General features: G+C 42.6%; 1 protein-coding gene, 1 long non-coding RNA gene and 1 pseudogene across 5 annotated transcripts in view; 2 read left to right on the top strand and 1 right to left on the bottom strand.

The window, feature by feature from the left end:
- Window positions 1-1,960: 1,960 nt before the first annotated feature.
- LOC125906325 (uncharacterized) lies at window positions 1,961-23,241 on the bottom strand. The gene is made up of 2 exons (XR_007451775.1): window positions 23,065-23,241; window positions 1,961-3,746 (listed from the first exon to the last, which is right to left on the bottom strand). It is a non-coding gene; the product is annotated as an uncharacterized LOC125906325 (long non-coding RNA).
- The window catches only part of LOC125906300 (uncharacterized), a 77,113-nt pseudogene continuing 63,898 nt past the window's right edge, over window positions 11,092-24,306 (top strand).
- LOC125906307 (tropomyosin-like) overlaps window positions 21,196-24,306 on the top strand; it is a 98,813-nt gene continuing 95,702 nt past the window's right edge. Inside the window, exon 1 of one of the 4 annotated variants that reach the window (XM_049604843.1) lies at window positions 21,196-21,520. The gene's annotated coding sequence lies outside the window, so the exon portion shown is untranslated. The remainder of the gene's footprint in view (window positions 21,521-24,306) is intronic. The other 3 variants (XM_049604845.1, XM_049604844.1, XM_049604842.1) reach the window with 3 other exon arrangements.

Raw genomic sequence — 24,306 nt, 5'->3', positions numbered from 1 at the left:
CGTGTTGGTTGCGTCTGCGCTAAGGCACGGCAGCCGAGCCGATAGGATTCAGTTCTAGTCAATGTGTGTGTTTCCACCGGCTGCGTCTCCGTCACAGCTCCGGAGCCCTCCGCAACAGATACGCAGGACTTCTATTTTTGCCGGACGCTGGAGCACAACGCAGCAATTCAGCACAGAGCAGATCGTGCGGGGCAGGAAGTCGTACACAGAAACAAAATAAAACATCCAGTTAATTTTCAAAATAAAATATACAGTGTTCACGGCGGATCATATTTCCCTGCACTACACCTTGGAGACGTCATAATGGGTGGAGGCAGGCCTGAAGTCAACAGGTCAGAGGTTTCCAGACGTCATTTCACCCTGCTGACACCATGGACGAGGAGATGTTAATCATGGAGGTGCACCCAGATGTCTGCCGGCGGAGCTGCACCGCTCCGCACAGCAAACGCAGCCGGTGGGTGTTGACGGACGGCGGAGCACGCAGCGCATAACCAGCGCTGCTGTTCAGCAACGGACACGCATCCAGTGGAAATCTGGCGTAAGACTGCCTCAGCCCCTACCAGAACAAAAGGAGGTTGCAATCATAGACTGTATAAAATAATGGACGTAGTCGCCGTGACGTCATCCGTCCGTTTCTGAAGAGTGGATTTGAAGCTCAAAATACTCCGCTCTGGACGTCGCCATCTTGGCAGTGCCTGACTCCGCCCAACTCCCGGACAATCAAAAATGGGCAAAGAGGCGGGCCAAAGGAAGCCTGGCTGCCTAAACACGCCCACCTCGCTCGGCGCTGCTAAGTTAGCTAAGGCTAACAAGCTAGGCTAAGAAGCTACGAGGCTAAGAAGCTACGAGGCTAAGAAGCTACGCTACTTTGGCTAGCCCTGTGGTGTTGGCTGCTCCCTTGGTGCCAGCTCCCTCACGAAACTTGAGGTAAGTTGAGTTTAGTTGAAACTAACGTTATACAACAAACTTTGAAACAATGGTTCAGCTGTTATCTTACAAAAAAAAAACGCTTCAACTTTTTTTTTAAATATATAACGCTAATAATTTATTACACTCATTTTACTTTCATATACACAGTGTGGATCATTGGTGACAGCTATGTCCGGCGTGGTGTCCAGAGAGCTGCAGAGACCTTGGGAAGCACCCTCAACATGCCGGGCGTCCGTGTCTGCTGGTTTGGCTGACTGCAGTGGGGAGGCCTTCTCTCCTTCTTTTCGCACTCCCTGCGAGGAAGAGCAGCACCAGATGTCCTCATCATCCACTGTGGCGGCAATGGCATGGTGAAGGTCAGCAGTGTCAGCATGATGAAGGAGGACCTGCACCAGCTTCACCTCCAGCATCCTGGCATTAAGATAATAGTTTCTTCATTGGCCCAAAGGTGCAGGTGGGAGGCTGGTGGCAATCCAGCAAAGATTGATAAGGCCAGGAAATGTGTGTTATGGCTACATTTGTTCATAGTTTAAATGGTGCCATAATTGAGCACCCTCACATCAGACACATTCATCTCACACCTAGGGGAAATTATATGTTTTTAAGTAAATTAGTTAATTGTCTTAAAGACCACCTCCAAACGCAGTGAACTGCTTACTGTTGGCAGTGTCACTGCTTTTGAATTTGGCCTTTAGGACACATTTTGTTAGGCCTGATCATAGCCCAGGCTGTCATGGCTAATGTTGAGTTTTTGATATTCATCTATAACTTGTTTAAAATTTCAATAAATTCTATTTATATTTGCACTCCCTTTGTCTTTGTTACTGACTGAATGTTGTATTTCACAATCAAATCTGACTGTCAATTCAAAGGGCAAACAAATCATATACTACAGACAAAACATTAAGCATTAATGTTTAACATTGTCACTGACAAAAAATTAAGCTGTCCATTTCTGTGTGGGCCTGATTATTTTAACTTTGTACTTGAAGATAACTAAGCATCTTACACCCAGCAGCAGAGCCTGAGAAGATTTTGGAGAGTGACCTTTATTTGCTGCTCTGTTAGAAGTCCAGTTTTAACACAGAAGAATGTGACTGGATAAAAGGGCTCAAAGTGAAAAACAAAGAATTAGCTGGACACAATAGTTTTGAAGCCCCCAAGGAGGTATCACTTGTTCGCTGTGTTGCCAACTCTGAGAGGGTCTTCCTCAGGCAAAGGTACTGTGACGTTTTTATAGTGAGGCAAACAGAAAGATAATCAGCCAATTATGTGTTGGCTTTTTTAGCCTCACTATATAAGTCTCAACACCGAGCAATACCCACAGAACCTTCTCATATGTCACAATGTCACAAATAAACAATACCTCCTACGGGACTTAAAACTATTCAGTGTGCACATATTTCCTTGTTTTTCACAAAAGAAGAGTTTCTCAGTGAATTTTCTTCATTTGTCTTAAAGAAATGTCCAAACAAAACCAGCACATAACATCAGCTTTTCTTTTTTTTTTTTTTTTTTTTACATTCTGCTAAGATAAATGCAAACTTGGGTAAATGTTAAGACATAAATGAAAACATTAGGATGCCATTAATAACTATTATATTTTGTTAAAGGTTTAAATCACCACTATATTTCCAATCATTACAGGAAACTGATGAAAGACAGCTTTCAAAAAAATTCCTTTTACTCTAAAGTAAATTTTGTCTGATCCACTTTATATCACAAAAATTCGAACCATTTCACAAACAGTTTAACAAAATTAAGTCAAAGCTTGCATTCATGAAAACATCCATTTTAAAATGTTACAAAAAGTACACATGGAATAAATGAAAAGATTTATAACAGTAATTATAAAACCTATGGATTAGGACCCAGTGTCATAATTTGCAAAATCTTAATTTCTTCTGAAACAACCTCTTTACTGTGGAGTAAATATCACATTGGCCGAGGCGTTGTAACTTTCCACAAGTGTCCTACATGAGAGAAAGATAATAGGTTAAAAACACAGGTAGAAAACATTGACTACAGCCTGTCTTGGTTAAAAGCCCACTCACCACCAAAATGATCTTATTGCTGAGTAAGTGGCTGTCATTCATAAAATAGTTTTGTGTTTAAGTTCTGTAGATATTCGACTTTATATTTGAATGTGATTTTAAATTTAACTGTACTATCAAGACAACTGGAGTATGAATGTACAATATGCAGTTCATCCACATTAAAATAATTGTTGCTATCAAAAGGAAACTGAACTGTTCTCAAAGCTCACTGCCACTGTGGAATCATGCTATGTTCAGCTGTCTCATTATGAGAATATTTTTTCCATTGGTTCTTCACAGACTGTGTGTGGGGAAAAAGGTAGTAGTTCTCACTTTGATAAAGGGTCTTTGCATAAAAGGCACTAAAATGTTAAAATTGGTAAATATATGTCATGTTCCTTGATTAATAAAATCTTCATTTGGCCTTTTGCATCAGGGGAACACTAAACTGCACTGGTGTGTCAGTAATTTCACCTTATCAGGAATAGTACGGAGCAAGCTGTGCCCTAATCGAGTACTTAGTAATGTATGACAATTAGTAATTTATGTAATGCATTTAAATGTATTATGGACAATAATTCATCATTTCAAACTAAGAAGTTTCTTGACTCTTTGTGAGGTACTGTATGAAAAAAAGGTGTCTTTATCCTGGAGTCAGTGCTGAAGTGATGACTCTCAAAGTGTTCACTGCACAGATGGGAAGTCTTGTTTGGAGTCCAGTTCTGTCTCCTCGTGTTGAGTGTCCACTGGTCCAGTCTGTCTGGGTCACCTAGAGGAAAACTTTACACAGACAAATAGATATTAAAAGTAATATATGTGTTAGGTTACCTACTTAACAGACTCCATTACATGCAAACAATACAACTTAACTTACTTCAATGTTTAACAGATCATAATCAATTTATTTTAGCAAAACAAAAAGGTGGTGGCCATCACAGTCCTCATATTCTGTCTGTGCATCATCTATTGTTGTGTAAGCACAGGTCTATATCATACAGCAATCTTATTAATATTTTGTATGTGACAGTCAAATGTCACATTAGTTTTTTTTCAATTACGTTACACACCTTATTGTAATTTCACACAGTTCGCCACTTTTTAATTCACATACACAAGTATAGCCTTAATGTTACGTTAACATTACACTGCTCATATGACAACGTTAACATTGCAACACGTTAGCTAACTAACGTGGTGGACCTTTATTTTCAAACCTCACACAGCCTCAGCCTTTTGTTCAAAAATATTCTCTCCCTAAATGCCTACATCCTAACACTTCTCTGTCAGGCTCTGACTTCGATGCATCCCCGGACTGGCGTCTTGCTCGAAGGCTAACCGTTAGCTGGCTGGTTAGCTAGTTAACGAGCTAAGCTTGTGTTGTATCGTGTTGTCTGTGGCTCTGTAAAATATTAATATTACAAAATATTACAGATAAGACAGGCAGTGTGCAGCTCCAGCTCAGGAATGATAACACTTGTGCCTTCCTGTCCTCCAGTTAATCTAGGACATTTTAGCCTCCTAGATTACACAACTCTAACAGAAACGGTTTCAAAATTAAAGCCCACAACATGCTGCCTTGATATTCTGCCTTCACACTTTTTTAAAAACCATTTTTAACTGCATAGCTCCGGATGTACTGCAGATAATAAATACTTCTCTTAAAGCAGGCCAGTTTCCCCAGGCCTTGAAAACTGCAGTAATAAAACCTCTCCTAAAAAAAATCAAATCTGGACGCCGCAACAATTAGTAACTATAGGCCAATATCAAATCTGCCATTTTTGGGGAAAATCATTGAAAGGGTTGTCTTTCAGCAAATCCATACTTTTATGATGCAAAACAATCTTTTCAACACATTTCAGTCTGGATTTCAGCCACATCACAGCACTGAGACTGTAGTTATCAACGTCTTAAATGATATTCATCAGAATAATGATGCATGCAAATCCTCTGTCCTGGTATTACTAGATCTCAGTGCTGCATTTGATACAGTTGATCATAACATACTACTGAGCAGATTGGAAAAGTGGGTGGGACTCACCGGCACTGTGCTACAAAGGTTCAAATCTTACTTACAAGATAGGGACTTTTTTGTGTCAATTGGTAATCATGAATCTGAGCGAACTACGATCACATGTGGGGTTCCTCAAGGGTCAATTCTCGGACCACTTCTATTCAACATCTATATGCTACCCCTAGCCCAGACTATGGAACATCACAACATCTCCTATCATACGTATGCCGACGACACACAACTCTATATCTCAGTGTCATCACACGACTACAGTCCCTTACTCTCATTGAGTAACTGTATTCATGAAATCAGTGACTGGATGTGCCAGAATTTTCTCCAGCTAAATCCAGAAAAGACAGAGGTGTTAATTTTTAGCCCTAGAAATGAAAGGGCAAAGATCAGCGCCCACCTTGGCTCTGTGTCATTGACAGCTACAAATCACGACAGAAATCTTGGTGTTATTATTGACTCAGACCTGAACTTCAACAGCCATTTAAAGTTTATTACTAAATCTGCCTATTACCACCTGAAAAATGTGGCTAGAATTAAGGGGTTTCTGGCTAAACAAGATATGGAAAAACTTATTCATGCATTCATTTTTAGTAGGTTGGATTATTGCAATGGCTTATTTACAGGCCTTAACAAAAAATCAATCAGACAGCTGCAGCTGATTCAGAACGCTGCCGCCAGAGTCCTTACAAACACCAGGAAACTGGACCATATTACACCAGTCATTAAATCGCTACACTGGCTTCCTGTGAGTCAAAGAATAGATTTTAAAATCTTACTGCTGGTGTACTGTAGTGTAAGATTTAATCATTAATCAGGTAAATGTTTATTTTGCATAAGTTGATTAAGGTTGACAGTTCACATAATAATGTTTTTATGTATCCATATATGGTGAAACACTTTTACACAAGTTTATGTATTCATATATAGAAAACACACACACATACCATACCATGTATTGCTTGGAAGTGTAATAATAGACACACACATACACTCTAAGGTTTCAAATTGCATGAAGGCAATTGCATGAAGGGACTAGAAAATAGTCCCTAAGTTCCATATGTTTAAAAAAAAAAGAGTGTACCTGAGTTCAAACCTAATGGTGGGAGAGTTTGGGGATTTCCAGGCCGAGGGAAAAAGATTACACCATTAAGACATGTCCGGGCATGATTGGGCATGTGTGGACAAAGGCAAAAAGGCTTGCCACCAACAGATTTGGGCCCGGGTAGGAAGGGCTAAAGGAAAAAGGGTGGAGATTCTCTCGAATCTTCACCAGCATAAAAGAGAGAGCTCAGAAAGTGAAACTTCAGTCTTGCTCCGGAGCCTGACTCATGAGTTGTATGTGTTGCTGCTTGTGAACACATTAAACTCAATTGTACCAGATTCTATTTGTCTCCAGTGTTTCTCTGAGTACCAGCCAACCGAACCTAAGATACTAAACCGACACAGAGGATGATTTGAAGAGAAGGTGAAGACGAGGTCGGGAACCATCTGGCCCAATTCCAGGCACCGATGTTCGCTTCATCACTACAAAGCCCTGAATGGTCTCGGACCAAAATACATGCTTGATCTACTGGTTCCCTACGAAGCATCCAGGCCCCTTAGGTCATCTGGAACAGGTTTGTTGTGTGTTCCAAGAACAAGAACCAAGCAAGTTGAGGCAGCTTTCAGTTATTATGCTCCTCACCTGTGGAACAAACTTCCTGTAGATCTGAGGTCTGCTCAAACTGTCAGCTCCTTTAAATCAGGGCTAAAAACATTATTGTTTACTGAAGCATACTCTTAGATTAAATACTTACCTGCTGTATTCTACTGCCTGTACTTTTTAACTACACACTGCTGATTTATGCCTTTTATTATTCTACTTCTTTTCTTATCCTGACTGTTCAATGTATTGAGCCTGTTTTTATTTTATGTTACTGTATTTTATTATTATCACTATCATTCTCAATTTCTATTTCCCTTTTTAATCAACTGTTTTTATTGTTTTAAACTGTGTCTTGTTGCTTTTAATGTCTCTGTAAAGCACTTTGAATTACCTTGTGTTGAATTGTGCTATACAAATAAACTTGCCTTGCCTTATGTAGAATACACACACTGGCACTCCTCTTACGACAGGGCTTGCGGATGATTCGTTCAAAGTTTGTGCCTCTCCAATCTCAGCATACAAACAGGTGCATGTTGATAAATGCAGTGGCTGAAAATGAGCGTAATTTTTATGTCCCGCCCAAATATATTCTTAATTTAGAGGCATGAAGGGGCTTAATATGTCCAAAACCAGATTTTTTGGAAACTGATTGCTGCGGTTCTGTTGCACTCCAGCTTCTTAAAGACTGAGAGGGACGTCCCTCTCAGTCTTTAAGAAGCTCTTGAAGACCCAACTCTTCAGAGAACACCTCCTCTCCTAACTTGGACTTACCTAGCACTACTCTTCCTCCCTTCCTTTTACTTTCTCCTACTGTTACCTCCTCTAACCCTTGGATGACCCCTTGACATTTCTGTCCACCTCCCCAACTTCCCAAACTCCTCACAGTCAAATGAAAGGCCATAGGAAGATGATTTTTGGCAAGGGGGTGTATTTTTGGGTAAGCTCTGGAGGTCCCAGTTTTGAGCATGCAAGTCCATTTTTTGGGCTTGTTATCAGTTTTAACAACATCCATGATCCTTCATTTTTAGAGGTGGACATTTTTGTCCACCTCTAATTCTTCACCTAAAATATGTTTTTTGAAGTACTATTTCAAAACTTTTCTGTATTGATTTTTCCTTTCCAGGTCTTAGCCAAACTTAAAAGTCACTTTTGCCTTGGGTGTCAAGATTTTAACCCTTTCAGACCAGTTTGAACACGTCTGGGTGCTGCTGTTTGCTGGGGTGGGAAACACACAAAAGGGGGGTTTGGGACACAACAATAATTTTACGGTGGATCATGTTGGCGCTTATTACAGGGCTACATGGGCCAGTGACCCCCACCAAAGGGGGTTTGGATGACATGATCCTACTCCCACCCCCAGCCCCCCTCTCACCTCCCTCCCATTGACTCCCATTATAAAAAACACCAAAAATCACACATTTTGATCCCACTGCCATTGCAGCAAAAAAAACAACAAAACAATATTTCTCTGTTGTCAGGGGTTTCTTTGGTGTGAAAGAGGTCAAAAATTGTAATCAATTGGTTCCAGTTCATATTCCACCAACGGACTTCTTCACTCACTGCACCTGCAGCACGTCAAAGGTTTCCCCCAATAACAGTGCTGAGGTCACCACAACAAAGCTCCATTTTGTTTACAAAAATGCAGTGTAGAGTTGAGGTGGGTGAGTACAGAGCTCATTTTTCCCAAGACAGTCAGATGAAAAGACAAAGAGAAATGACAGAGAGAGAAAAGAAGAGACTGACCATCACTGAAGCCAGAGACTTGATTCTGGAGGCCCTGGATTCAAACAAACTTCCACTTGAGACAGACAGAGGAGAAGGAGGAGGTGAACTTCCAGCATGTGGACTCTAATTTTTCCTTTATTTCTATGGTATACCTCTTTCACAACAGGGAAACCACTGACAATAGAGAAATGACGTGCTTTTCTTCATTTTTAGCATCAACAACTGGATCAAAATGTGGGTTTTTTGGTATTTTATAATATGGGAGTCAGTGGGAGGGAGGTGAGAGGGGGGCTGGGGGCTGGGGGGGGGGGGGGCTTCTTGGGGGTCACTGACACACTTAACCTTGTGATTACCACCAAAGACATCTATTGCAAAAGCATTTCTGTGTCCTCTACCCTCCTTTCGTCTTTTTGCCCTCCAAAAAAACAGCATCATTATGTGTTCAAACTGGCCTGGAAGGTGTTAAAATCTTGAAACCCATCTCAAAAGTGATTTCCATGTTTAGTCAACCTAGCCCCATTTAGTCCACCACAAATATTATGGGAATAATTGCTTAAAACAAATGGCTAAATGACACAGCCTATAGGTGGACGAAGGATCATGGATGTCGTTAAAATACATTTTGTATTATTTGTACTATTTCAAACTTTTTTGCATTTATTTTTCCTTTCAAGCTCTCGGCTAAACTTGAAAATCACTTTTGCCATGGGTTTCAAGATTTTGACCCTTCCAGGCCAATTTGAGAATAGAGAAATAAATGTGAATGAAGTTACATTTATATAGCGCTTTTCTAGACACCCGAGGCGCTTTATAGGGAAGGGTGGACCTCACTAACCAGCACCAGTAGATTAGTATTTATTTTTACACGAAGGTCTCTGCTGCAACGTAGCTTGAGTATTATTTCTCCCTTGTAAGTCGCTTTGGATAAAAGTGTTTGCTAAATGACTAAATATGTAAAATGTAAATGTTTCTGGTCAAAAGAAAAATCAAGTTGCAAAATCAGTTGAGAATTCATTTGATTTGATTCAAAGAAATCAAACGACAAAAGTACACCTCTGTACTACTGCCACACGTGAACTATGTGGGGGCAGCTGTGGCTCAGAGGTAGAGCGGGTCGTCCACCAATCAAAAGATCAGTGGTTCGATCCCGGGCTCCTCCAGGCTGCATGTCGAAGTGTCCTTGAGCAAGATACTGAAGCCCAAACTGCTCCCGATGGCTGTTCCAGCGAGTGTGTTAAAACTGAGTAGCAGGTGGCACCTTGTATGCTAGCCTCGGCCACCAGTGTGTGTGAATGGGTGAACGTGACTCGTAGTGTAAAAAGCGCTTTGAGTGGTCACTAGATGACTAGAAAGGCGCTATACAAATGCAGGTCCATTTACCATTTTATACATTGCAATATGTTTTTTAGTTTGGTTGCCAGGAAACCTACTGATACTAATTTTGCTGTTGATAACTAACGCTTTTATTCATTCACTAAATGAAAATGATCAAAATAAAATACAAATTTTCCACCTTAAATACCATCCAAACATATTTCAGTGCACTAATGATGAGATTTGAGTGTCAGATCATTTCATTCACTGTATTCAGAGTAAAAAATATTTTGGTTTCTCCCATTCATTTCCTAATAAATCCTAAACGGGTATAATTAAGTAAAATGAAGAGTTTAAGGAATTTTTTTAAGATACCATAAGATATGTTGTTTTACTAATGATGTGTTTAATTATATAATATTTATATTATGTACACTCTTGTAAGGGGCGGCACGGTGGTGTTGTGGTTAGCACTCTCGCCTCACAGCAAGAGGGTTGCCGGTTCGATCCTGGGTGTGGGAGCCCTTCTGTGCGGAGTTTGCGTGTTCTCCCCGTGTCAGCGTGGGTTTCCTCCAGGTGCTCTGACATGTTCTCCCCGTGTCAGCGTGGGTTTCCTCCAGGTGCTCCAACATGTTCTCCCTGTGTCAGCGTGGGTTTCCTCCAGGTGCTCTGACATGTTCTCCCTGTGTCAGCGTGGGTTTCCTCCAGGTGCTCTGACATGTTCTCCCCGTGTCAGCGTGGGTTTCCTCCAGGTGCTCCCACATGTTCTCCCTGTGTCAGCGTGGGTTTCCTCCAGGTGCTCTGACATGTTCTCCCTGTGTCAGCGTGGGTTTCCTCCAGGTGCTCCGACATGTTCTCCCTGTGTCAGCGTGGGTTTCCTCCAGGTGCTCCCACATGTTCTCCCTGTGTCAGCGTGGGTTTCCTCCAGGTGCTCTGACATGTTCTCCCTGTGTCAGCGTGGGTTTCCTCCAGGTGCTCTGACATGTTCTCCCTGTGTCAGCGTGGGTTTCCTCCAGGTGCTCCCACATGTTCTCCCCGTGTCAGTGTGGGTTTCCTCCAGGTGCTCTGACATGCTCTCCCCGTGTCAGCGTGGGTTTCCTCCAGGTGCTCTGACATGTTCTCCCCGTGTCAGCGTGGGTTTCCTCCAGGTGCTCTGACATGTTCTCCCCGTGTCAGCGTGGGTTTCCTCCAGGTGCTCTGACATGTTCTCCCCGTGTCAGCGTGGGTTTCCTCCAGGTGCTCTGACATGTTCTCCCTGTGTCAGCGTGGGTTTCCTCCAGGTGCTCCAGCTTCCTCCCACAGTCCAAAGACATGCAGGTTAATTGGTGACTCTAAATTGTCCGTAGGTGTGAATGTGAGTGTGAATGGTTGTCTGTCTCTATGTGTCTGTCCTGTGATAGTCTGGTGACCTGTCCAGGGTGAACCCTGCCTCTCGCCCAGTGTCAGCTGGGATAGGCTCCACCCCCCCACAACCCTCAAGAGGATGAAGCGGTTAGAAGATGAATGAATGAACACTCTTGTAAGGGCGCCAGTAACACTGGAGTCTATGAGAGCTAGCAAACTTTTTGCTCTCTTACAAACACAGGCAGCTTTTCATTGGCACATGAAAGTTCGCTTGTAGTTCGCACCTCTGTGCCTTAAACTCTTCATTTTACTTAATTATACCCGTTTAGGATTTATTAGGACCAATGGTATTGTTTTCCATATTTTTAATCTTAACGTGATTGGACAATTCATCGAATCAAATACGTCCATCAGCAAGCATTCGCGCCACAACTGTAACTAGTTACAGAGAACAGAAGACGGCTACTGGCGGAGACTCATCAGTTTGTGAAAGGATCATGGCAACTGCAGTCAAGGAAAACTCTATTGTTTCATTACGTCAAACACCATTTTTTCGTCGGTGAGATGTGGACAAGAAAAGGGTGAAGGACTTGGGACCCGACTGTCCATATTTAAACATCTCGTAGCAGACGACTGATCGTGGGAAGACATTCACACAGAGCTTCTCTTCAAATATGTCTGCTAAGTGGAAGTGGCTAGCTGGATGTCCAGTAAGTCATGTGTTCTTTTGTTTCCCCAGCCTGTTATTTCAAAGTGCTCGGACTGAAATGTTATGGACCACAACGGGGATGAAGGACTTAAAGGAATATTCCGGCCATTTTGCATTTTAAGCCTCATTTATTGGTTGTTTACGATGAAACAGGTTGATTCTGGTACGAGTTCTGACAAATGGTGCTGTTTCCAGAAAGTTGGCTTGTTTTGCTGGACCCTGCCATGGCCAGCATTTGCCAGAGTGTGGCTACAGGAGACAAACTCAAGAAACCAAAGACATAATCAGGAAGCTTGAGAGGGAGCAGAAAAGAGAGCCGAAGAATGAGCCGGGTGTCTGGCTGGGCAATGGTAAACGTGCTGCATTTATATAACATTATTCTGTTCTCCTCCAAGCAGCCAAAACTCTTTACTCACCTTCACCCATTCTCAGAATACACTGGATAACTAACACTCCCTGATGTCTCTAACACTCCCTGATGTCTCTAACACTCCCTGATGTCTCTAACACTCCCTGATGTCTCTCTAACACTCCCTGATGTCTCTCTAACACTCCCTGATGTCTCTCTAACACTCCCTGATGTCTCTAACACTCTCTGATGTCTCTAACACTCCCTGATGTCTCTCTAACACTCTCTGATGTCTCTCTAACACTCCCTGATGTCTCTAACACTCTCTGATGTCTCTAACACTCTCTGATGTCTCTAACACTCCCTGATGTCTCTCTAACACTCTCTGATGTCTCTCTAACACTCCCTGATGTCTCTAACACTCTCTGATGTCTCTAACACTCCCTGATGTCTCTCTAACACTCTCTGATGTCTCTAACACTCCCTGATGTCTCTCTAACACTCTCTGATGTCTCTAACACTCTCTGATGTCTCTAACACTCCCTGATGTCTCTCTAACACTCCCTGATGTCTCTAACACTCTCTGATGTCTCTCTAACACTCTCTGATGTCTCTAACACTCCCTGATGTCTCTAACACTCTCTGATGTCTCTCTAACACTCTCTGATGTCTCTCTAACACTCTCTGATGTCTCTAACACTCTCTGATGTCTCTAACACTCCCTGATGTCTCTAACACTCCCTGATGTCTCTAACACTCTCTGATGTCTCTCTAACACTCTCTGATGTCTCTCTAACACTCCCTGATGTCTCTAACACTCTCTGATGTCTCTAACACTCCCTGATGTCTCTAACACTCCCTGATGTCTCTCTAACACTCCCTGATGTCTCTAACACTCCCTGATGTCTCTCTAACACTCTCTGATGTCTCTCTAACACTCTCTGATGTCTCTAACACTCTCTGATGTCTCTCTAACACTCCCTGATGTCTCTCTAACACTCTCTGATGTCTCTCTAACACTCCCTGATGTCTCTCTAACACTCTCTGATGTCTCTAACACTCCCTGATGTCTCTCTAACACTCCCTGATGTCTCTCTAACACTCTCTGATGTCTCTAACACTCTCTGATGTCTCTAACACTCCCTGATGTCTCTCTAACACTCCCTGATGTCTCTCTAACACTCCCTGATGTCTCTAACACTCCCTGATGTCTCTCTAACACTCTCTGATGTCTCTCTAACACTCCCTGATGTCTCTCTAACACTCTCTGATGTCTCTAACACTCCCTGATGTCTCTCTAACACTCCCTGATGTCTCTCTAACACTCTCTGATGTCTCTAACACTCACTGATGTCTCTAACACTCTCTGATGTCTCTATCACACACTGATGTCTCTAACACTCACTGATGTCTCTCTAACACTCTCTGATGTCTCTAACACTCCCTGATGTCTCTAACACTCCCTGATGTCTCTCTAACACTCTCTGATGTCTCTAACACTCTCTGATGTCTCTAACACTCCCTGATGTCTCTCTAACACTCTCTGATGTCTCTCTAACACTCCCTGATGTCTCTAACACTCCCTGATGTCTCTCTAACACTCTCTGATGTCTCTCTAACACTCTCAGATCTCTCTCTAACACTCTCAGATCTCTCTAACACTCTCAGATGTCTCTAACACTCCCTGATGTCTCTCTAACACTCCCTGATGTCTCTAACACTCCCTGATGTCTCTAACACTCTCTGATGTCTCTAACACTCCCTGATGTCTCTCTAACACTCTCTGATGTCTCTAACACTCCCTGATGTCTCTCTAACACTCTCTGATGTCTCTAACACTCCCTGATGTCTCTAACACTCTCTGATGTCTCTAACACTCCCTGATGTCTCTCTAACACTCTCTGATGTCTCTAACACTCCCTGATGTCTCTAACACTCACTGATGTCTCTAACACTCACTGATGTCTCTCTAACACTCTCTGATGTCTCTAACACTCACTGATGTCTCTCTAACACTCTCTGATGTCTCTAACACTCTCTGATGTCTCTAACACTCCCTGATGTCTCTCTAACACTCTCTGATGTCTCTAACACTCCCTGATGTCTCTCTAACACTCTCTGATGTCTCTCTAACACTCTCTGATGTCTCTAACACTCCCTGATGTCTCTAACACTCCCTGATGTCTCTCTAACACTCTCTGATGTCTCTAACACTCACTGATGTCTCTAACACTCGGTGATGTCTCTAACACTCCCTGAGGTCTCTAACACTCTCTGATGTCTCTAACACTCTCTGATGTCTCTCTAACACTCTCTGATGTCTCTCTAACACTCCCTGATGTCTCTAACACTCTCTGATGTCTCTAACACTCCCTGATGTCTCTCTAACACTCTCTGATGTCTCTCTAACACTCCCTGATGTCTCTAACACTCCCTGATGTCTCTAACACTCCCTGATGTCTCTCTAACACTCTCTGATGTCTCTCTAACACTCCCTGATGTCTCTAACACTCCCTGATGTCTCTCTAACACTCTCTGATGTCTCTAACACTCCCTGATGTCTCTAACACTCCCTGATGTCTCTAACACTCTCTGATGTCTCTAACACTCACTGATGTCTCTCTAACACTCTCTGATGTCTCTAACACTCCCTGATCTCTCTAACACTCCCTGATGTCTCTCTAACACTCCCTGATGTCTCTCTAACACTCCCTGATGTCTCTCTAACACTCCCTGATGTCTCTAACACTCTCTGATGTCTCTCTAACACTCCCTGATGTCTCTAACACTCCCTGATGTCTCTAACACTCACTGATGTCTCTCTAACACTCTCTGATGTCTCTCTAACACTCCCTGATGTCTCTCTAACACTCCCTGATGTCTCTAACACTCACTGATGTCTCTAACACTTCCTGATGTCTCTAACACTCTCTGATGTCTCTCTAACACTTCCTGATGTCTCTAACACTCTCTGATGTCTCTCTAACACTCCCTGATGTCTCTAACACTCTCTGATGTCTCTAACACTCCCTGATGTCTCTAACACTCCCTGATGTCTCTCTAACACTCTCTGATGTCTCTAACACTCCCTGATGTCTCTAACACTCCCTGATATCTCTAACACTCCCTGATATCTCTAACACTCTCTGATGTCTCTCTAACACTCTCTGATGTCTCTAACACTCCCTGATGTCTCTCTAACACTCTCTGATGTCTCTAACACTCCCTGATGTCTCTCTAACACTCCCTGATGTCTCTCTAACACTCTCTGATGTCTCTAACACTCTCTGATGTCTCTAACACTCTCTGATGTCTCTCTAACACTCTCTGATGTCTCTCTAACACTCTCTGATGTCTCTCTAACACTCCCTGATGTCTCTCTAACACTCCCTGATGTCTCTCTAACACTCTCTGATGTCTCTCTAACACTCTCTGATGTCTCTAACACTCTCTGATGTCTCTAACACTCCCTGATGTCTCTCTAACACTCTCTGATGTCTCTAACACTCCCTGATGTCTCTCTAACACTCTCTGATGTCTCTCTAACACTCCCTGATGTCTCTCTAACACTCTCTGATGTCTCTCTAACACTCCCTGATGTCTCTCTAACACTCTCTGATGTCTCTCTAACACTCTCTGATGTCTCTCTAACACTCTCTGATGTCTCTCTAACACTCTCTGATGTCTCTAACACTCTCTGATGTCTCTCTAACACTCCCTGATGTCTCTCTAACACTCCCTGATGTCTCTCTAACACTCTCTGATGTCTCTAACACTCCCTGATGTCTCTAACACTCCCTGATGTCTCTCTAACACTCCCTGATGTCTCTCTAACACTCTCTGATGTCTCTCTAACACTCTCTGATGTCTCTCTAACACTCCCTGATGTCTCTCTAACACTCTCTGATGTCTCTCTAACACTCTCTGATGTCTCTAACACTCCCTGATGTCTCTAACACTCCCTGATGTCTCTCTAACACTCTCTGATGTCTCTAACACTCCCTGATGTCTCTCTAACACTCTCTGATGTCTCTAACACTCCCTGATGTCTCTAACACTCCCTGATGTCTCTCTAACACTCTCTGATGTCTCTAACACTCCCTGATGTCTCTAACACTCCCTGATGTCTCTCTAACACTCTCTGATGTCTCTAACACTCCCTGATGTCTCTAACACTCACTGATGTCTCTCTAACACTCTCTGATGTCTCTAACACTCCCTGATGTCTCTCTAACACTCTCTGATGTCTCTAACACTCTCTGATGTCTCTAACACTCCCTGATGTCTCTCTAACACTCCCTGATGTCTCTAACACTCCCTGATGTCTCTCTAACACTCCCTGATGTCTCTAACACTCTCTGATGTCTCTAACACTCCCTGATGTCTCTCTAACACTCCCTGATGTCTCTAACACTCCCTGATGTCTCTAACACTCCCTGATGTCTCTCTAACACTCTCTGATGTCTCTAACACTCCCTGATGTCTCTAACACTCTCTGATGTCTCTAACACTCCCTGATGTCTCTCTAACACTCTCTGATGTCTCTAACACTCTCTGATGTCTCTAACACTCTCTGATGTCTCTAACACTCTCTGATGTCTCTAACACTCCCTGATGTCTCTAACACTCTCTGATGTCTCTAACACTCCCTGATGTCTCTAACACTCCCTGATGTCTCTCTAACACTCCCTGATGTCTCTCTAACACTCTCTGATGTCTCTAACACTCCCTGATGTCTCTCTAACACTCCCTGATGTCTCTAACACTCCCTGATGTCTCTCTAACACTCTCTGATGTCTCTAACACTCCCTGATGTCTCTCTAACACTCTCTGATGTCTCTAACACTCCCTGATGTCTCTCTAACACTCTCTGATGTCTCTCTAACACTCTCTGATGTCTCTCTAACACTCCCTGATGTCTCTCTAACACTCTCTGATGTCTCTCTAACACTCTCTGATGTCTCTAACACTCCCTGATGTCTCTCTAACACTCCCTGATGTCTCTAACACTCTCTGATGTCTCTAACACTCTCTGATGTCTCTCTAACACTCCCTGATGTCTCTAACACACACTGAGGTCTCTCTAACACTCTCTGATGTCTCTCTAACACTCTCTGATGTCTCTCTAACACTCCCTGATGTCTCTCTAACACTCTCTGATGTCTCTAACACTCCCTGATGTCTCTAACACTCCCTGATGTCTCTAACACTCTCTGATGTCTCTAACACTCCCTGATGTCTCTCTAACACTCTCTGATGTCTCTAACACTCCCTGATGTCTCTAACACTCCCTGATGTCTCTAACACTCCCTGATGTCTCTAACACTCCCTGATGTCTCTAACACTCCCTGATGTCTCTAACACTCTCTGATGTCTCTCTAACACTCCCTGATGTCTCTAACACTCTCTGATGTCTCTAACACTCCCTGATGTCTCTAACACTCTCTGATGTCTCTAACACTCCCTGATGTCTCTAACACTCCCTGATGTCTCTAACACTCCCTGATGTCTCTCTAACACTCCCTGATGTCTGTCTAACACTCTCTGATGTCTCTCTAACACTCCCTGATGTCTGTCTAACACTCTCTGATGTCTCTAACACTCCCTGATGTCTCTAACACTCTCTGATGTCTCTCTAACACTCCCTGATGTCTCTCTAACACTCTCTGATGTCTCTAACACTCCCTGATGTCTCTAACACTCTCTGATGTCTCTAACACTCCCTGATGTCTCTCTAACACTCCCTGATGTCTCTCTAACACTCTCTGATGTCTCTAACACTCCCTGATGTCTCTAACACTCCCTGATGTCTCTAACACTCCCTGATGTCTCTAACACTCTCTGATGTCTCTAACACTCCCTGATGTCTCTCTAACACTCTCTGATGTCTCTAACACTCCCTGATGTCTCTCTAACACTCCCTGATGTCTCTAACACTCCCTGATGTCTCTAACACTCTCTGATGTCTCTAACACTCCCTGATGTCTCTCTAACACTCCCTGATGTCTCTAACACTCCCTGATGTCTCTAACACTCCCTGATGTCTCTCTAACACTCTCTGATGTCTCTAACACTCCCTGATGTCTCTAACACTCCCTGATGTCTCTAACACTCTCTGATGTCTCTAACACTCTCTGATGTCTCTAACACTCCCTGATGTCTCTCTAACACTCTCTGATGTCTCTAACACTCCCTGATGTCTCTCTAACACTACCTGATGTCTCTAACACTCTCTGATGTCTCTAACACTCCCTGATGTCTCTAACACTCCCTGATGTCTCTCTAACACTCTCTGATGTCTCTAACACTCTCTGATGTCTCTCTAACACTCCCTGATGTCTCTCTAACACTCCCTGATGTCTCTAACACTCCCTGATGTCTCTAACACTCCCTGATGTCTCTAACACTCTCTGATGTCTCTAACACTCTCTGATGTCTCTAACACTCTCTGATGTCTCTAACACTCTCTGATGTCTCTAACACTCACTGATGTCTCTAACACTCTCTGATGTCTCTAACACTCCCTGATGTCTCTAACACTCCCTGATGTCTCTCTAACACTCTCTGATGTCTCTAACACTCCCTGATGTCTCTCTAACACTCCCTGATGTCTCTAACACTCCCTGATGTCTCTAACACTCCCTGATGTCTCTCTAACACTCCCTGATGTCTCTAACACTCCCTGATGTCTCTAACACTCTCTGATGTCTCTAACACTCACTGATGTCTCTAACACTCCCTGATGTCTCTCTAACACACACTGATGTCTCTAACACTCTCTTATGTCTCTTACACTCTGATGTCTCTAACACTCTCTGATGTCTCTAACACTCCCTGTTGTCTCTAACACTCTCTGATGTCTCTAACACTCCCTGATGTCTCTCTAACACTCCCTGATGTCTCTAACACTCCCTGATGTCTCTAACACTCTCTGATGTCTCTAACACTCCCTGATGTCTCTCTAACACTCTCTGATGTCTCTAACACTCCCTGATGTCTCTAACACTCCCTGATGTCTCTCTAACACTCCCTGATGTCTCTAACACTCTCTGATGTCTCTAACACTCCCTGATGTCTCTAACACTCTCTGATGTCTCTAACACTCTCTGATGTCTCTAACACTCCCTGATGTCTCTAACACTCTCTGATGTCTCTAACACTCCCTGATGTCTCTAACACTCCCTGATGTCTCTAACACTCTCTGATGTCTCTAACACTCCCTGATGTCTCTAACACTCCCTGATGTCTCTAACACTCTCTGATGTCTCTCTAACACTCCCTGATGTCTCTAACACTCCCTGATGTCTCTAACACTCTCTGATGTCTCTAACACTCCCTGATGTCTCTAACACTCCCTGATGTCTCTAACACTCTCTGATGTCTCTCTAACACTCTCTGATGTCTCTAACACTCTCTGATGTCTCTAACACTCCCTGATGTCTCTCTAACACTCTCTGATGTCTCTAACACTCTCTGATGTCTCTAACACTCTCTGATGTCTCTCTAACACTCTCTGATGTCTCTAACACTCCCTGATGTCTCTAACACTCTCTGATGTCTCTAACACTCCCTGATGTCTCTAACACTCACACTTGTCTCTCTAAAAATCTCTGATATCTCTAACACTCCTGATGTCTCTAACACTCCTGATGTCTCTAACACTCTGATGTCTCTAACACTCCTGATGTCTCTAACACTCCTGATGTCTCTCTAACACACTCTGATCTCTCTATCACTCTCTGATGTCTCTAACACTCCCTGATGTCTCTCTAACACTCCCTGATGTCTCTCTAACACTCTCTGATGTCTCTAACACTCCCTGATGTCTCTCTAACACTCTCTGATGTCTCTAACACTCCCTGATGTCTCTCTAACACTCCCTGATGTCTCTAACACTCCCTGATGTCTCTCTAACACTCCCTGATGTCTCTAACACTCTCTGATGTCTCTCTAACACTCTCTGATGTCTCTAACACTCTCTGATGTCTCTCTAACACTCCCTGATGTCTCTAACACTCCCTGATGTCTCTCTAACACTCTCTGATGTCTCTCTAACACTCTCTGATGTCTCTCTAACACTCTCTGATGTCTCTAACACTCTCTGATGTCTCTAACACTCTCTGATGTCTCTAACACTCTCTGATGTCTCTAACACTCTCTGATGTCTCTCTAACACTCTCTGATGTCTCTCTAACACTCACTGATGTCTCTCTAACACTCCCTGATGTCTCTAACACTCTCTGATGTCTCTCTAACACTCTCTGATGTCTCTAACACTCTCTGATGTCTCTAACACTCCCTGATGTCTCTAACACTCCCTGATGTCTCTAACACTCCCTGATGTCTCTCTAACACTCTCTGATGTCTCTAACACTCTCTGATGTCTCTCTAACACTCCCTGATGTCTCTAACACTCCCTGATGTCTCTAACACTCCCTGATGTCTCTAACACTCTCTGATGTCTCTAACACTCCCTGATGTCTCTAACACTCTCTGATGTCTCTAACACTCCCTGATGTCTCTAACACTCCCTGATGTCTCTAACACTCTCTGATGTCTCTAACACTCCCTGATGTCTCTAACACTCTCTGATGTCTCTAACACTCCCTGATGTCTCTAACACTCTCTGATGTCTCTAACACTCTCTGATGTCTCTAACACTCTCTGATGTCTCTCTAACACTCTCTGATGTCTCTAACACTCTCTGATGTCTCTAACACTCCCTGATGTCTCTAACACTCTCTGATGTCTCTAACACTCCCTGATGTCTCTAACACTCTCTGATGTCTCTAACACTCCCTGATGTCTCTCTAACACTCTCTGATGTCTCTAACACTCTCTGATGTCTCTAACACTCCCTGATGTCTCTAACACTCCCTGATGTCTCTAACACTCTCTGATGTCTCTAACACTCCCTGATGTCTCTAACACTCCCTGATGTCTCTAACACTCCCTGATGTCTCTCTAACACTCTCTGATGTCTCTAACACTCTCTGATGTCTCTCTAACACTCCCTGATGTCTCTAACACTCCCTGATGTCTCTAACACTCTCTGATGTCTCTCTAACACTCTCTGATGTCTCTAACACTCCCTGATGTCTCTAACACTCTCTGATGTCTCTAACACTCCCTGATGTCTCTCTAACACTCCCTGATGTCTCTCTAACACTCTCTTATCACACACTGCTGCTGAGTGTTTACAGTCTCTGCTGCTGATTGGCTGCTGTGGTCACATGATTTCAGAGAATCGTCTCAGACAGAGTGAAACTTAACAGCTATACCAACAATAAAAGGATGTCCTCAGCCTATTGGATGAGACTGATGTTCACTGTTTCACTTTCTGTTGTTTGCCTTTAAAGTGCCTCTCAGCAGCTCGTCTCTCCACTGCTCCTCGTCAGACGATCAGAACACATCAGCTGAAGAGAACCCTCTCTCTCTTCACACTGTAAGTCACAATAATTATCATATGCTCTGTGTTAATGTTGGCAGCTATTGTCAATTTAGTTTCAGTCATTACATGAATTACATGAAAAGTCATATTTTAGTCGTTTCTGTCTTCTTTAGTTTTAATTTTTTGGTAAAGCCTTCTGGTGAAACACAGGAGTTACTAATACATGACATATATTTTAGTGGTTAATAAGGTCTGTGTTAAGTATCATCACACTTGTATTTGCTCAATTTCTTACTCTTGACTAATGATTTATTCTTTGTAAATCACAACTAGTTGGTCATGGTTATTGGGTCTAATCCCGAGGCTACACCGAGTGCGGACGCAGAATTCAATTGTTTATAATAGAGTGTAATTCTGGCAGCATATGCTCCGCGTCCACAAGGCTGAAATCATGCACCCGGTGTAGCCTCTGGGTTAGTAGAGAGATTCTACATTCCTTACACACTGTCTGAACAATAGAGACAAGACAATGTATTACGAGGCAGTTCTGATCTAGATATCAGTAACTTCAGATCAAGACCCACTAACTGATTATATTAAAGATTTACTGAGAAATAATAAAGAAATTTGGTAACACTTTATATTAAGGTACTGTAATGAGCGCTAATTAGTGCTTAATAAGCTGTTAATTAACACTTAATGAGCACTTATACGATGCTTATTGACATTAATAAGACTAGAGTAAGTGTTTATTACAGTGTGAGTTATTATTGTTTATATGAGCATTATAAGCACTTACTAGAAACTTTGGTAACAGTTTATAAACCAATATTAAATATTAATAAGATGTCTATTTACATTAATTATAATTTATGAGGGTTAATTATAGAATGATAACACATTTATTACTGGTTTATAAAACACTATAAGACCCTATAACATGAAATTAATAAGGTATTTATATTAACATTAATGAGACTATAAGAAGTTAATATCAATGCCATATTAAGGCAAGGCAAGATGGCAGCGGCTGCAAAACATTTACGCAAAAAACATCCCGTCAGTCTTGTCAATCCCCTACCTGATCAGGGCAGCAAAAAGAACAATAAGAATCTGATGCAGCTGAATCACTGTAAGCAAACAATTGCATTCTCCTGTTTGTTTCTCCGTGGCTGTGTTCCTGCTCTCTGTCCGCTGCTGCTACACTACCTGACATGACAGCAAAATACACCTTGTCCAAACGGTGAGCCAACTTTGTATCTTCAACACACTGCTCGACAATGGCCACGCCAAACCACACCGGAGTACAACATCAAGCACTCAGTCAAAAGACATTCTGTGGCTGTTAACAGTCCTTTTGGCTGGAGACACAGAACTAGTCAGTGGTATCTAAACAGAGCGAGAGAGATGAACACACACACACACACACTCACACACACACACACTCACACCCACTAACACACTAACACACTCACACACACACACACATACTCACACCCACTAACACACACTAACACACACACACACGAGAGAGAGAGAGAGGGCCGGCTATAGGGGGTGGGGGTGGGGCACACACACATGCAAACGGAGAGAGATACCCATGATGGAAAAACAGCCCCAAATGTGACGGAGTCAACAGCTGGGAGCAGAAGCGCTTGTCGATCGGCGTGGAGAAATGCGCGTCTGATGTGGACGGGCTCACACGAGAATTTTGGTGCGCTGCGCTTCGCAGCACTTCGTTGGCAGTGCGGTCCTGGGATTTGTGTCCAGCACCCGTGAGTGTAACTCAATCACATCTTCAATAAGGAAACAACGCCAAATGCACTTTTTTCAGACTCTTAATAATGCTAAACTCATGTGGGACTCACGTCTAAGCCAAAAGGACTTGTACTTGTCCATATTCACATTCGTAGCATAGTAGGCAAAACCGAACAAACTGAACCCCTATTAACTGACTCAACACTGGGCGTATCTGAAAGCTGGTTAACTCATTCATCACCAACAGCTGCCATCAATATTTCAGGATACAATGTGTTTCGAAGAGACAGGGGAATAGGACGAGGGGGTGGATTGTTGGTTTATGTAAAGGACTGTCTAAAGTGTAAATTAATTGAATGGCCAGCAGAAATAGATATTGAATGTATTGGTCTCAACATAACTATTTCCCCTGAAATGTCTTTTACTTTGATATGTCTATGCCGACCTCCTTCCTCTAAAAATACATTTTACGATCAACTTAAAACTAGTCTGAAATGCTGCGACTTTAAAGGGGAAACTATTCTTTTGGTGATTTTAATATTAATTGGGACAATAAATCTGACAGAAAAAACTGATGCAACTAACAGATAACCACAACCTTTCTCAAGTTATTCAAGGTCCAACAAGAATAACCAATATATCTAAAACAGCAATTGATTTAATATTCACAAATAAATCTGATAGGATTAGAAAAACTTTTAATCTTTTGTCTGGGCTCTCTGACCATAATTTCATTTTATGCTCAAGAAAAATCAACTGGAAATGTCTTACTAGCCCCACTAGAGTTAGCAGCCATCATATAATACCTAAAAGTGAACAACAAAATTTGAAGAATGCTTTGCAAGAGTATGATTGGTCTAATCTACTAACAAATAACGAAGTTGAGGACAGCTGTAGTACTTTCTCTAAATGTTTTATTCAAGTTCTGGATCGCTTCACAAAAAAGTGGAATTCAAAAAGCATAAAAAGACACTACCTTGGATGAAGGATGATGTTCACAAATTGATGAAAGAAAGAAATAATGCACTAAAAAAATCTCTAAAAACAGGGCTCATTTGTGACCGACAAATTTTACATCACTT

Source organism: Epinephelus fuscoguttatus, linkage group LG18 (assembly GCF_011397635.1).
Source record: "Epinephelus fuscoguttatus linkage group LG18, E.fuscoguttatus.final_Chr_v1".
NCBI lineage: Eukaryota > Metazoa > Chordata > Actinopteri > Perciformes > Serranidae > Epinephelus > Epinephelus fuscoguttatus.
This window is presented reverse-complemented; position numbering and strand designations above follow the sequence as displayed.